The sequence below is a fragment of the Canis aureus genome, chromosome 27 (assembly GCF_053574225.1).
Source record: "Canis aureus isolate CA01 chromosome 27, VMU_Caureus_v.1.0, whole genome shotgun sequence".
In the NCBI taxonomy this organism is placed as follows: domain Eukaryota; kingdom Metazoa; phylum Chordata; class Mammalia; order Carnivora; family Canidae; genus Canis; species Canis aureus.
In genome coordinates, this window is record NC_135637.1 from 3,800,922 (window position 1) to 3,814,398 (window position 13,477).

At 48.2% G+C, this 13,477-nt stretch overlaps 1 long non-coding RNA gene across 6 annotated transcripts; it reads right to left on the reverse strand.

Annotated features, from left to right (window-relative positions):
- Positions 1-92: 92 nt before the first annotated feature.
- Positions 93-8,788, reverse strand: LOC144299667 (uncharacterized). Of its 6 annotated transcripts, XR_013366318.1 has the most exons (7): positions 8,675-8,760; positions 6,968-7,170; positions 6,523-6,626; positions 4,753-4,781; positions 4,444-4,613; positions 4,055-4,227; positions 93-227 (listed from the first exon to the last, which is right to left on the reverse strand). It is a non-coding gene; the product is annotated as an uncharacterized LOC144299667 (long non-coding RNA). The 6 variants fall into 6 exon arrangements; XR_013366313.1 differs by having other exon boundaries at positions 4,444-4,781; XR_013366314.1 differs by having other exon boundaries at positions 4,444-4,781; positions 6,885-7,170.
- Positions 8,789-13,477: the final 4,689 nt, after the last annotated feature.

The following is a 13,477-nucleotide window of genomic DNA, read 5'->3' on the forward strand; positions in this document are numbered from 1 at the left end:
CCCCCCCGCCGGGGTCCACTCAGGGCTCGGCGTGCGCGGGGGCGTACCTGGCAGGTGCCGGCCCGGGAGGCCCGGAGCGCGCGGAGCCGAGCGGGCCGGAGCGGGGGAAGCGCGCCCCGAGAGCGCCCCGGAGGGCCTCCTGGAGATGTGGGAGGACGTCCCCAGCGGCGTCTGAGCGCCAAGGGCGGCCCGTGCACACACTTCCCGGCTTATCGACCTTCGACACGCTTAAGACATCGAGTTAGTCTAAGGTCTACGAGGGGATTTCCGAAGGCCAGTTCTTGATTCCTGCCCGCCTTCACGTCCCGGGGATTGCCGCAACCCTGGGGCTCTTTCCTGGCCCAAACAACCCTTTGCTTGATCTCCGGACATGCTCAGAGCTACTCGGTTCAAGCCCCTGCTCCGCCCGAGCGTCCGACCCTCGCGTGTACCCAGTTGGCTATGGCTCCCAACTCTGCTTTTAGCCACTTCCAGTCCATGTGTTTTCTTTGCAACCAAAGTTGTTTTTTTTATTAATCCTTGTTATATATTCACCCCATTTCATTATTTTGGAGCAAATCCCAGACATCATAGTATTTCACAAAATGACAAATTTCTTACTTTATTTAGGTGAAATTTACTTAGCCTCTAAGTAACTGTCTTAACGAACAATTGTTTAATGGACAATTAAACACTGTTGTGCAACCATCGTTATCTACTTCTAAAATATTTATATCTGGGCAGCCCCGGTGGCGCAGCGGTTTAGCGCCGCCTGCAGCCCAGGGTGTGATCCTGGAGACCCGGGGACGAGTCCCACATCAGGCTCCTTGCATGGAGCCTGCTTCTCCCTCTGCCTGTGTCTCTGCCTCTCTCTCTCATAAATAAATAAATAAATAAATAAATAAATAAATAAATAAATAAATAAATAAATCTTTTAAAAAAATAAAATATTTATATCATTCGCAAATAAACTCCCTGTTTCCCCCTCCTCCCATGCATTGGCAACCACCAATCTCCTTTCTGCGGATTTATCTCTTTTGTATATTTCATATAATGGAATCATATGCTATTTTTCATTTTGTGTCTGCGTTCTATCACTGGGCATAATGTTTCCAAGGTCCATCCAGGTTGTAGCATGTATCAATACTTAATTCCTTTTTGTGGAAGAATAATTCCAGTGAGTGGTTATTTCACAACTTACTCATCTTTTGATAGATGTTTGGGTGTTTCCATCTTTGGCTATTGTGGTGTTATGAACATTTGTGTACAAGTATTTGAACACCTATTTTCAATTCTTGGGGGGTATAGGAGTAGGGTTTCTGGGTCATATGGTAATTCTGTGTTTCACTTTTTGAGGAACCCCTATACCATTTTCCAAGCAGCTGAACCACTTTATGTTCCAGTCAGCAATGTATCAGGGCTCCAGTACTTGCACATCCTTGTCAACACTTGTTCGTTTCTGCTCATTTAGTCATTGCCATTCTAGTGGGGGAAATGGTATGTGTTTGGATAAATTTCTACTTAATCTTTTGCCAATTTTAAAATTAGATTTGCCTTTTTGTTGTTGGTTTGTAACAATTCTGTATATATTCTGGACACGAGGCCCTTGTCAAATACATGATTTGCAACTATTTTCTCCCATTGTGGGCCATCTTTTCACTGTCTTGGTCATGTTCTTTGAGACACAAAAGTCTTTAATTTCAACAAGATCAGTTTGTCTATTGTTTTCTTTTGTTGCTTGCATCTCTGGTGTCATTTCCAAGAATCTATTATCGATTACTAAATCCAAATTTATTTACAGGTTCAGTACAATCCCTATCAAAGTTACAGGTGCAGAAATAGATACACTGATCCTAAAATTCATATGGAAATGCAAGGGACCTGGAGTTGCCAAAATAATCTTGAAAAAGAAAAAGAAGTGGAAGACTTATACTTTCCAAGTTCAAACCTTACTACAAAGCTATAGTAATCAAGATCAATCAAGTTACTGTAGGATCTAGCAATTCCACTCTCATTGACATAAAGGTAGAAATGCAGATCTATGGAATTGAACTGAGAGCCAAGAAGTGAAATATAAATATGTAAAATAGAATAAAACAAATTGATTTCTAACAAGTACCAAAATAATTTAATGGGGAAAGTGTAGTCTTTCAACAAATAGTCCTAGGAATTTGGGTTTCCACATGCAAAAGAATGAACTTAGACCCCCTACCTCATACCATATATAGAAACTAACTCAAAATGCATCAAGGACCTAAATGTAAGAACTAAAAGCATAAAACTCTTAGAAGAAAACATGGGAGTAAACATTCGTGGCCTTAGATTTGAAAACGGAGGGCACCTTGGTGGTTCAGTGGTTGAGTGTCTGCCTTTGGCTCAGGTCGTGATCCTGGGGTCCTGAGATCTAGTCCTGTATCAGGCTCCCTGCAAGAAGCCTGCTTCTCCCTCTGCCTATGTCTCTGCTTCTCTCTGTATCTCTCATGAATAAATAAATAAAATCTTTTTAAAAATTAAAAAAAAAAGATTTGGTTGGGGGATGCCTGGGTGGCTCAACAGTTTGGCACCTGCCTTTGGGCTGGGGCATGATCCTGGGGTCCCGGGATGGAGTCCCGCATTGAGCTCCCTGCATGGAGCCTGCTTCTCCCTCTGTGTCTCTGCCTCTTTCTCTCTCTCTCTCATGAATAGATAAATAAAATTAAATATATATATATGTATTTGTTGGGACGCCTGAATGGCTCAGTGGTTGAGTGTCTGCCTTTGGCTTAGAGCATGATGCCGGAGTCCCAGGATTGAGTTCTGCATTGGGCTCCCCAAAGAACCTGCTTCTGCCTCTGCCTATGTCTCTGCCTCTCTCTATGTGTCTCTCATGAATAAATAAATAAAATCTTTTTAAAAAAAGATTTGGCAATGGATTCTTATAAATTACAACAAAGATATAAACAAAAAAATAGATAAACTGGACTTCACCAAAATTAACAACTGTGCTTCGAAGGATGCCATTGAGAAAGTGAAAACACCCACAGAATGGGAGAAAATATTTGCAAATCACATATATGATAAGGATTTGTATCTTAAAAAAACAACCCTCTTATAATGATGACGAATAATGGATTAAAAAATGGGCAAAGTTAAAAAAAAAGGGCAAAGTATCTAAATAGAAATTTTTCCAAAGAAGATACACAAATGGCCCATAAGTACATGAAACAACTCTCAACATCATTAGTCAGGAGGAAGATATCACTACATACCACTGGGAAAGACATCCAACATTGTTGGAAAGGATGTGGGAAAATCACATTCTTCTTATATCTGATGGGAATGTAGATATGCTACAGCCACTGTGGAAAACTGTGTGGCAGTATATCAAAAGATTTGAACCTAGAGTTATCACAGGATCCACAATTCTACCTTTAGGTGGAAATGAAATGAAATGAAAACATGTTTTCATGCAGAAACTTGTACATAAGTGTTCATAGCATTATACATAATGACAAAGATTGGAAACAGCCTGAATGTCTATCAACTGATGAATGAATAAATAATACATGGTATATCCATACAATGAAATAGAACTCTGCAATAAATAGAATAAAGTACCTTATATGTTCCATATTACAACATAGGTGAACCTAGAAAACATTATGCTAGTGGAAAAAGCTAGTCCCTGAAGGCCACCTGTTGTATGAGTCCACTTATATAAAACATCCAAAATAGGCAAATCCATAGAGAGGAAAGCAGATTAGTGGTGCCAGGGGCTGGGTAAAGGGGGCAGCAAGTACAGACTACAGGGTCATGGTGCTGCCTGGGTGCGCGGTGGGATGGGCCACTGCTCCCTGTTGCCTATGGCCTGGGGATGACAGAGACCCTGTCCCCAGACCTGCAGATGTTGGTGTTGGCAGAGAGGGTCTCTATGCCTTAGAAGGGGGTGCCTGGTGAGTATGTGCCCCTTAGGAGCACAGGGTACATGGCTTTCCCACTGGCCAGGGGCTGGTCACTGTGTATCTGGTGCAGTGACCAGCCTGATCCCAACAGCCAGGAGGGGCACACATCCTCACTCAACATCTGGCACACTGACCTGACCAATAGAGGCTTTTATAAAGTCTTCTGGATCCAGTCGAGATTCAGGTATGTAAGGTGAAGGAGAACAGCTCTTCCAGGAGGCCAAGTGGAGGGAACATCCCTGACTCCGAGCACAGAGGTGGGTGCCAGAGCGAGAGGACAGTTGGGGTGCGCAGGGCAGTCAGGAGCCTGGGACACAGGGTTTGAGAAAGAGAAGACAAGAAGTGATGAATAATTGAAGCAAATTTTCTGATTTGAGCAAAGACTTGAATCTGCAGGTGAGTATGGCTTGTTGGGTCCCAGGGAGGATGACTTTAGGAAAGGTGCCCAAACAGTCTGGGTTAGATGTTTAAATTCCAGTGATGAAGACAGGTGGACTCAAAGAGTGTGCACTCCGTAGCTTACCTGGCTCCCTGTCAGCGAGGCCCCACCCTGGCAGCGTGCACAGGCATTTTTGTCTTCTACATATACTCAGTGCATCTTCCTCATCTTTTCTCAGAAGGAAAGGTATGCTAGATAATCTCGCGTTTGTCCCAGAATTTATTGATTTCTGTTCTTGAGATGGGTTTCCTGCCCTGTGTCATTAGGAATGCACGTCATGCAAGGAGAGCTCAAGGGCCCCTGGGAAGGTTCCAGTTACTAGCATACAAGCAGTCTCTCACATTCAGTGTGCAGTCTATGTTTGATTGGCTTCTGGAGACGCGAAGCACTTACAGTGAATTTATGAGGTATCCAGAAGTCTGCTGGAAAGAAAATTAAGAAATCAAATGGGAGCGGCTGGCTGGTTCAGTTGGTAGAGCGTGTGACTCTTGATCCTTGTGAGTTCAAGTCCCACACTGGGCAAAGAGCTTACTTAAGAAAATAAAAGTGTGTGTGTGTGTGGGGGGGGGACCAGAAAACCCTCCCGCTTAATGAAAGAAAGCAATAAAATGAAAACAGTTAATGCTAACTCCCCAGGCTGGGAGAAAGCCAATGTGGACTTTAGTCAAGGAATTTGTAAGAACAGCCAGTGTCCATTAAAACTCATAATTTGCATAATACTTTTAAGATATTTTATTTATTTATTTGAGAGGGAGAGAGCACAAGCAGGGGGAGCAGCAGAGGCAGAGGAAGAAGCACATCCCCACTGAACAGGGAGCCCAACTTGGACTTGATCCCAGGACTCTGGGATCACAACCTGAGCTGAAGGCAGATGCTTAATGGACTGAGCCACCCAGGCGCCCCATATAATACTTTAAAATAAGTTAAAGAAATTAGTCTTGGGATCCCTGGGTGGCTCAGCAGTTGAGCATCTGCCTTTGGCCGAGGGCGTGATCCTGGAGTCCCGGGATCGAGTCCCGCGTCGGGCTCCCTGCATGGAGCCTGCTTCTCCCTCTGCCTGTGTCTCTGCCTCTCTCTCTTTGTGTGTCTCTCGTGAATAAATAAATAAAATCTTTTAAATTTTTTTTTAAAAATTAAAAAAAAAAGAAATTAGTCTTAGGAGGATTGAGTCTCAATAGTTTTTCAAGTGGAGAAGTTTACAAATGAAAAAATTAAGTTATTCAATTCTAAAACCTTTGGTTAACAGGAAATATTACTCTATGGCAAGAATCGAATAAAAATATCTATAAATAACAATATAAAACAACCAAGTTATAAGTAAAAGTTCAAAATAAAAAGTAAGAATAGATTTCCTTTATTGATATCAGATTCACATGCCTTATAATTTTTCCATTTGGAGTGGAATTCATTGTTTCTAGTATCTTCCCAGGGTTGTGCAAACATCAAAATCTGACTTTAGAGCATTCCCTGCCCAGAACAGCAGCTGCATACCCATCCCCAGTGCCCAGTCCCTGCTCCTGGACCCCCTGGACACCAGGACACCAGGACTGCCTGAACCCCTGGACCCCCTGGATTCCCTGGGGCCCCCCAGGACCCCCTGGACTCCCTGGGCCCTCTGGACCTCTGGACCCCAGGATCCTCTGGGTCCCTCGACCCCTGGACCCCTGGACCCACTGGACCCCAGGACCCTCTGGACCCCTTGGGCCCCCTGGATCCCAGGACCCCCAGACCCTGGACCTTCTGGACTCCAGGATCCCCTGGAACTCAGGACCCCCCTGGACCTCTGGACCCTCTGGACTCCAGGACCCCTGAACTCCCTGGCCCCCTGAACCCCAGAACCCCAGGTCCCCCAGGACCCCTGCACCCTCTGGATCCCAGGACCCCTGGACTTCCTCAGCCCCCTGGGCCCCTGGACGTTTGGACCCCAGGACCCCCTGGGCCCCCTGGACTCCTGGACCAGGGGACTCCTGTGTCTCCACCAGTGCGCCTATGTGCAACCCAGGCATCTGGGCTCCCTCCACACCCAGCTGCCGGGCTCTGGGCTGGGGTGCAGAGCCACTTGGACCCTGTGGGGACTTGGACCCGAGAAAGAACCAACCCTGCGCGCAGCCAACCTACAGGGCCCGAGAAACAATACCGACAGATGGCCCTCCAGATTTGTACCTCATTCTGCATCAGCTATCTGTTGACACAACCATGTCCCAAACTGGACCAAGCACTCCCAGGTGGCAGGGGACGCACAATCCTTTCCTCTCAGAGCCTAGCACCTAGTTGATAAGGAATACGTTGGTACACGTACTGACGAGTGAATGGTGTCTGCAGACACGAGTGAAGACCACCCCCTGAGACAAACAGACCATTGATCCAGAGCTTGGGAGCCAGCCCCCAGGTGGGACCGGGGAACCCACAGGTGGGGATGCTGTGCCCAGAGGGAAGTAGAGGGCAGCCCACCTGACTGGCTAGGGCGCATATTTGGCTGGTCCTGACTTGGAAAGGGGGAAGTGGGGGGATCTGGGGTCACTGACCCAGAGCTGGCTGTCCAGCCAGTTGCTGCCTTGGCTGTGGTCAGCTTCCCCGGCCCCTGTGTGCAGGGGACATGCCTGCTTACATTTGGTCCCTCCTGAAGAATGGTGGACGACTCTCATGGGGTGGAAGGTGGGGACAGGATGGAGACAGGACAGGACGGTGGGACATGTTCCAGTGATGCCTCGGCACTATGCCCTGGGCTCCCTTGGCCTTGGGCCTCCTGGTTCTCCCTTGGGGGTTAGAGTCTTTTCTGGAATTACAGCTTGGCTGGTCACAGAGGAGCAGCTGGGAACCAAGATAAAAAGGTAAGAACAGGGACGCCTGGGTGGCTCAGTGGTTGAGCATCTGCCTTAGGCTCAGGGCGTGATCTTGGAGTCCTGGGATTGAGTCCCATGTTGGGCTCCCTGTGGGGAGCCTGCTTCTCCCTCTGCCTGTGTCTCTGCCTCTCTCTCTGTGTGTCTCATGAATGAATAAATAAAAATCCTTTTTAAAAAAGGTGGGGGCAGCCTGGGTGACTTGGTGGTTTAGTTCCGCCTTCAGCTCAGGTCGTGATCCTGGGGTGCCAGGTTCAAGTCCCTCATCAGGCTCCCTTCATGGAGCCTGCTTCTCCCTCTGCCTGTGTCTCTGTCTCTTTTTCTCTGTCTCTCATGAATAAATAAATAAAATCTTTAAAAAAAAAAAAAAGGTAGGAGCAATTATCAAGTGCAAGGGAGAGATTTCCTGCAAGAACTGTCCACTCTCACACATTCACCGGTGTGGCCTGCTTCTCTGTGTGTAAGTGTGCCAAGGCTGCCTGCCCTGGGGCCAGTGCCCTGGTCAAGGCCATGCCACCTTTTCTCAGGCAGTGAAAGAGGCAGGGTGGGTAAGGCCCCAGAGGGAGGGGTTTGTGCTCAAAATATAATAGTCATGGTTCAGGGAGTAATTTATTGGGATCTGCAATCTTTGGCAAGGTTTGGCATCAAGATTTTATTTGCCAGATCAAAATACTGTGGAATCATACCTGATATTGAGGTTTGGAAGGAAAGATATCTGGTCTGAGAGATTAACAAATATCCAAGAAATGAGACTCCATTCATAGAAGAATATATTCTTTTTTTTTAATTTTTTAAAAATTTATTTATGATAGTCACAGAGAGAGAGAGAGAGAGAGAGGCAGAGACACAGACAGAGGGAGAAGCAGGCTCCATGCACCGGGAGCCCGACGTGGGATTCGATCCCGGGTCTCCAGGATCGCGCCCTGGGCCAAAGGCAGGCGCCAAACCGCTGCGCCACCCAGGGATCCCAAGAATATATTCTTTTAAAGATTTTATTTATGGAATGCCTGGGTGGCTCAGCAGTTGAGCATCTGCCTTTGGCTCAGGGCATGATCCCGGAGTCTCGGGATCAAGTCCCACATCATGCTTCCTGCGTAGAGTCTGAGTCTCCCTCTGCCTATGTCTCTGCCTCTCTGTGTGTGTCTCTCATGAATAAATAAATAAAATCCTAATTTTTTAAAAAAATATTTTACTTATTCATTTGACTCCCCTTATTTTTTTTAAAGATTTATTTATTTATTCATGATAGACATAGGGAGAGAGAGAGAGACAGAGACAGAGACATAGGAGAAGGGAGAAGCAGGCTCCATGCCAGGAGCCCGACGCTGGACTCGATCCCAGGACTCCAGGATTGCGCGCCCTGGACCAAAGGCAGGCGCTAAACCACTGAGCCACCCAGGGATCCCCTGACTCCCCTTATTTTAAAATACTCTTATATGGGGGTGCCTGGGTGGCTCAGTCAGTGAAGTGCCTACCTTCCATCTCAGGGTCCTGGGATCAAGCCCCATGTCAGCTTCCCTGCTCAGTGGGGAGTTTGCTTCTCCTTCTACCTGCCCCCTGCTGCTCGAGCTCACTCTCTTTCTCTCTCAAATAAATAAAATCTTAAAAAAAGCAAAATAAGTGGGGGCCGTGAGTGCCCATTCTTCGAGTTTGGAACAACCATGGCCCCAGGGCTGTGGCCTGTGATTCACTGTATTGAGACACACATGTGCACTTGACCATTGCAGCCATTGCATTGTGTGCGGTTCAGGGGCGTTAAGCGCATTCACGCCTCTGTCAGCTGCCAACACCGTCCACCTCCAGGACTCTCTCATCTTTCCAGAAGGATGCTCTGTCCCCACTAAAGCCTGACCCCACCCAGACCCTGGTGTCCACCATCTACCCCGTGTCTGTGAGTCTGCCTGTGGCTCTGGGGCCCCCAGGTCAGTGGAGTCACGTGGTGTCTGCTGATGACCAGCTCCCTCCCTCAGCATCATGTCCTTGGGGCTCGTCTGGGTCGTGGCAGGTGTCAGAAGTTCCTTCCTTCTGAGGCTGAACCATAGTCCATTCTAGGGATGGACCCCGTTTTGTTCATCCTTCATCCTGGACACGTAGACGGTTCCCCACTCTTGGCTGTGGACAGTGGTGGGCTGGAGCTTCTCTGTGTGGACAGTGTGTTCCTGTGGGATGTGAACTGTGGGACGGATCAGGCACATCAGGCCCATTTTATAAACTGGTCTATGAACTTTTCAAGAACCCATGAAAAGGTCTGAGACTGTAAAGTCTCTTTTTTTATTTTTTAAAGATTTTATTCATCCATTCATGAGAGAGATAGAGACAGAGGCAGAGACACAGGCAGAGGGAGAAGCAGGCTCCATGCAGGGAGCCCAGTGTGGGACTCGATCCTGGGACTCCAGGATCACGCCCTGGTGCTCAACCGCTGAGTCACCCAGGCGTCCCAGTTTGAAACTTTATTTTTTTAAAAGATTTTTTAAATTTATTCATGAGAGACACACACAGAGAGAGAGAGAGAGAGAGAGAGAGAGGCAGAGACACAGGCAGAGGGAGAAGCAGGCTCCCTTCAGGGAGCCCGATGTGGGACTCGATCCCGGGTGTCCAGGATGACACCCTGGGCTGCAGGCGGCACTAAACCGCTGAGCCACCCGTGCTGCCCCAGTTTGAAACTTTAAAATGTTGAAGTTGTGATTCAGATTTAGCTTTTATATAGTTATAATACTTATATTCATTAGGTTTGATATGATATGGAAATAAGACTTTCAAAATTCATACAATGGCTATGGATTTGACCATTTATCTTCAAAACCATTTCTCCGACTCCATCGTCTGGTGTTATTTCTCCAGAACATGTGCTGAGGGACATCTGGGAGCTCTGACCTACAGTGAGGGAGCAGAGGGGTTCCTGTGCCTTTCCCACTGTCCCTCCAGCCCCTGGCTCATGGGGCTTACCCATCAGCAGAATGGGGTGCCGCCCAGCAGGTAAGCTCAACACAGGGACTGATGTGTCTACACCCCAGGAGGGGAATGCCCTGCCCATACCTTGATCTGGATGGCCCACCTCCAGGACAGGGAGGCATGAATGTCTACGGTTAACTTACCCTACTGGTGGTAGGATAAGTGAAGCCCCAGAGGACTGATGTAGATGTACCACATGATTGGTTAGGGCACTTATTTGGCTTCTCAGGTTGGTCCTGAGGTGGGGAGGCCATAGCCACTGGCCCAGTGCTGGTCATTCAGGGCCAGCTGAGAGACCATGGCCAGCGAACCGGCTGAAGCCAACCCGGGTTGGCTTCTGTAGTCTGGTGGTCAGAGTTCCACTTTCATGGATGGTCTGGCCATCGTCTGTTTGTATGTTCAGTCTTCTGGAACCAAAAGGCGGGCCTCGGGGTGCACTATGGAGATACTTGGTGACCTCATATAAGAGCTATTTCTGAATGGTGTGAATGAGAGCCTGACCTCAGGGGCCTAGGAGTCTGGGAAATGCTGGTGGGAGCAACAGGTGGGCAGCCTCAGGATCCCCCATGACATCTGGGCCTGAGGCCACCCAGAAGGCCTTGCTCATGGTCACCATCCACTATGCTGGGCAGTGCGTGGGGAACCCCCAAACTCACATCAACCTGCTAGCAGGTGGGACCCACACTAGCACGGATGTGTCTCTTCTTTGCTGCTGCTTCTTTTGAGAGGAAAATATTTAAACACCATCACCAAACACATACTGAAATAGACCTTGAAGTTCTTTTGAAAAAGTAAAAAGTAAAAGACTAATGCCATGGTTTGTGCCAGGTCCAGTGGCTTCTCTCTTCTCTCTTCCTCTGTGTTTGTCATTCTTCAGCGACTGCGGATCAAATAGGCCAAGAGTTTATGCTACTGCATCTCCTTTGAAACCAATTAGCAAACTTGTGAATGAAATGCTCTAGCAGTGCTTTTGTTGTGTGTGGGCCACAGTTTATTGCAGATAAATTGAAGTATAAAATTATAGAAAACCCAAAACGCAGACAGGTGATGTATCCTGTGACTTGCTATTTTTGCTAAGAAAACTATAAATGGTGCTAACCTCCTCTTGCCTTTCTGAGATGTCTTGTGTTGCTGAATTTGTCCTTACAGGAATTTGCATTTCACACTGGCAACAGGTAATTCCTGGATATTTTTGTGGAGGAGAAATGATACTGTGCTGACACATATTGTAAGCACTCCGGGGAAGATGCTATCATTGGTTGTTCAGACCAGCAAGTGCTCCTGTGGGTGTGAAATGAGTGGGAGGTAAACCAGAGTCACCGTGGCCCCCTCCCTGATGCTTGCTCCCCTACCCCAGCACCTCTGCCTGGCTCTGGCTCCAGAGTCTCCTCATGACCTTCCTATCCATTGGAGCCTGCCCCCATCAAGACGTCACCGGGCAGCCCTGTGCCCTCTCCACCATCTTGCTCTGCTCCCAGGCTGTCCTCCTCCATCTATGTCCTCTCCGAGCATGTAGGCCCCCGTGTGTCTGCCTTTCTCCTAGGGGGATTCTGTGTTTCTGAGTACGGGCCAGCCCAGCGGACAACTTGTCTTGCAGTTGGGGGTGATCCCGGCCTCAGGACCTGAATAGTCTGGGAAGCTTAGCAAACAGAATGCCACTGTGCTTTGCAGCATACGTGACCCCAGCAACGAACTAAGGGGTAAAATGAGCATGGCTTCACTGGAATCATCTGGAAACCACACCAGTGGGACACCACCTCTCACCTCATAGACAGGGAAACAGGGTCCAGAAAGGCTCAGCTGTCCCTCACAAGTCCCCACAGTGAATGAGGGAACCTGGGATGGGCACACCAAGGTCTGAGTTTGAGACTCCAGGGCCTTGACTTGGGGGCTGGCAGTCCTGAAGGGAGCCCTGCCACGGGTGCAGGAAGACAAATTCCAGGAGAGGTTCTGGAATGTGGACGAGGGGGCGGGGAGAGCATAGGCCTGGGGTAGAGGTTCAGAGTTGAGTTGTGGGGGGCACCCAGTCCTGCACCACAGGGCTTTGGGAGACAGCGTGTGGGGGTTCTGAGGCATCAGTGTCAGAACGCTTCCCAAGGCTCTGACCTCTGGAAGGTATTGGAAAGAATGGGGGGAGAAGGCTGATGGACTCCAGGTTGTACTATGGGATGATGGAATGCTCTGGAACTAGATAGAGGAGGTGGCTGTGCAACATTAAGAATGCACTACATGGAGGTGCCTAGGGGGCTCAGTCAGTGAAGCATCCAACTCAGTTTTGGCTCTGCCCGCATTGGGCTCCACACTCAGCAGGGAGTCTGCTTGGGATGCTCTCCCTCTTTCTCCTCTCCTCCTCCCTGCACTTGCTCTCCGTGCTCCTGCTCTCTCTCTCTCTCCAAGTGAATAAGTGAATCTCAAAAAAAAAAAAAAAAAAAAAAAAAAAGGGGCAGCAGCCCAGGTGGCTCAGCAGTTTAGCGCCACCTTCAGCCCTGGGTGTGATCCTGGAGACCCGGGATCGAGTCCCATGTCAGGCTCCCTGCATGGAGCCTGCTTCTCCTTCTGCCTCTCTCTCTCTCTGTGTCTTTCATGAATAAATAAAATATTTATTAAAAAAGAAAAAAAGAAAAAGCACCAAATGCCACTAAATTGTTGATTCTCTTTTTAAAAATTTTAAAAAGATATGTATTTGAGACAGAGAGTGTGCATGTGAGAGAGCACGAGTCAAGGAATGGCTGAGGCCGAGGGAGAAGCAGACTCCCCACTGAGCAGGCAGCCTGATGCGGGGCTCCCTGAGGTCATGACCTTAGCTGAAGGCAGACACTTCACTGATTGAGCCACCCAGGCACCCTGAATTGTTCACTTTCAAATGGTTGACTTTATGTTATGTGACTATCACCTCAATTAATTGAGAGAGAGCGTGCCCTTGTGCCACACAGGGGAGGAGCTGAGGGAGAAGGAGAACCCCAAGCAGTCTCCCTGCTGAGTGCGGAGATAGGTACAGAACTCGACCTTGCAACCCTGAGATCACGACCTGAGCCAAAACCAAGGGTCAGGTGTTTCACTGACTGAGCCACCCAGGTGCCTCAATATCACTTTATTTTAAAAAAATAAAAGAATGAGAGGCAAAAATGAGATCCAAACTGTCAGCTTTATGAATGACCAGGCAACCAGCCAAACACCTTCAGGTGGGTGCAGCTCAGGCTTCGATCTGAGGCTAACCTGGGATCCTAACCCACATGCAGGACAGGAGAGTCACCTGCGCCCACTTCCCCAACCTGCAGGTGCCCCTCCCCGCCCTCACACAGCACGACTGTGGGCAAGTACTGCCT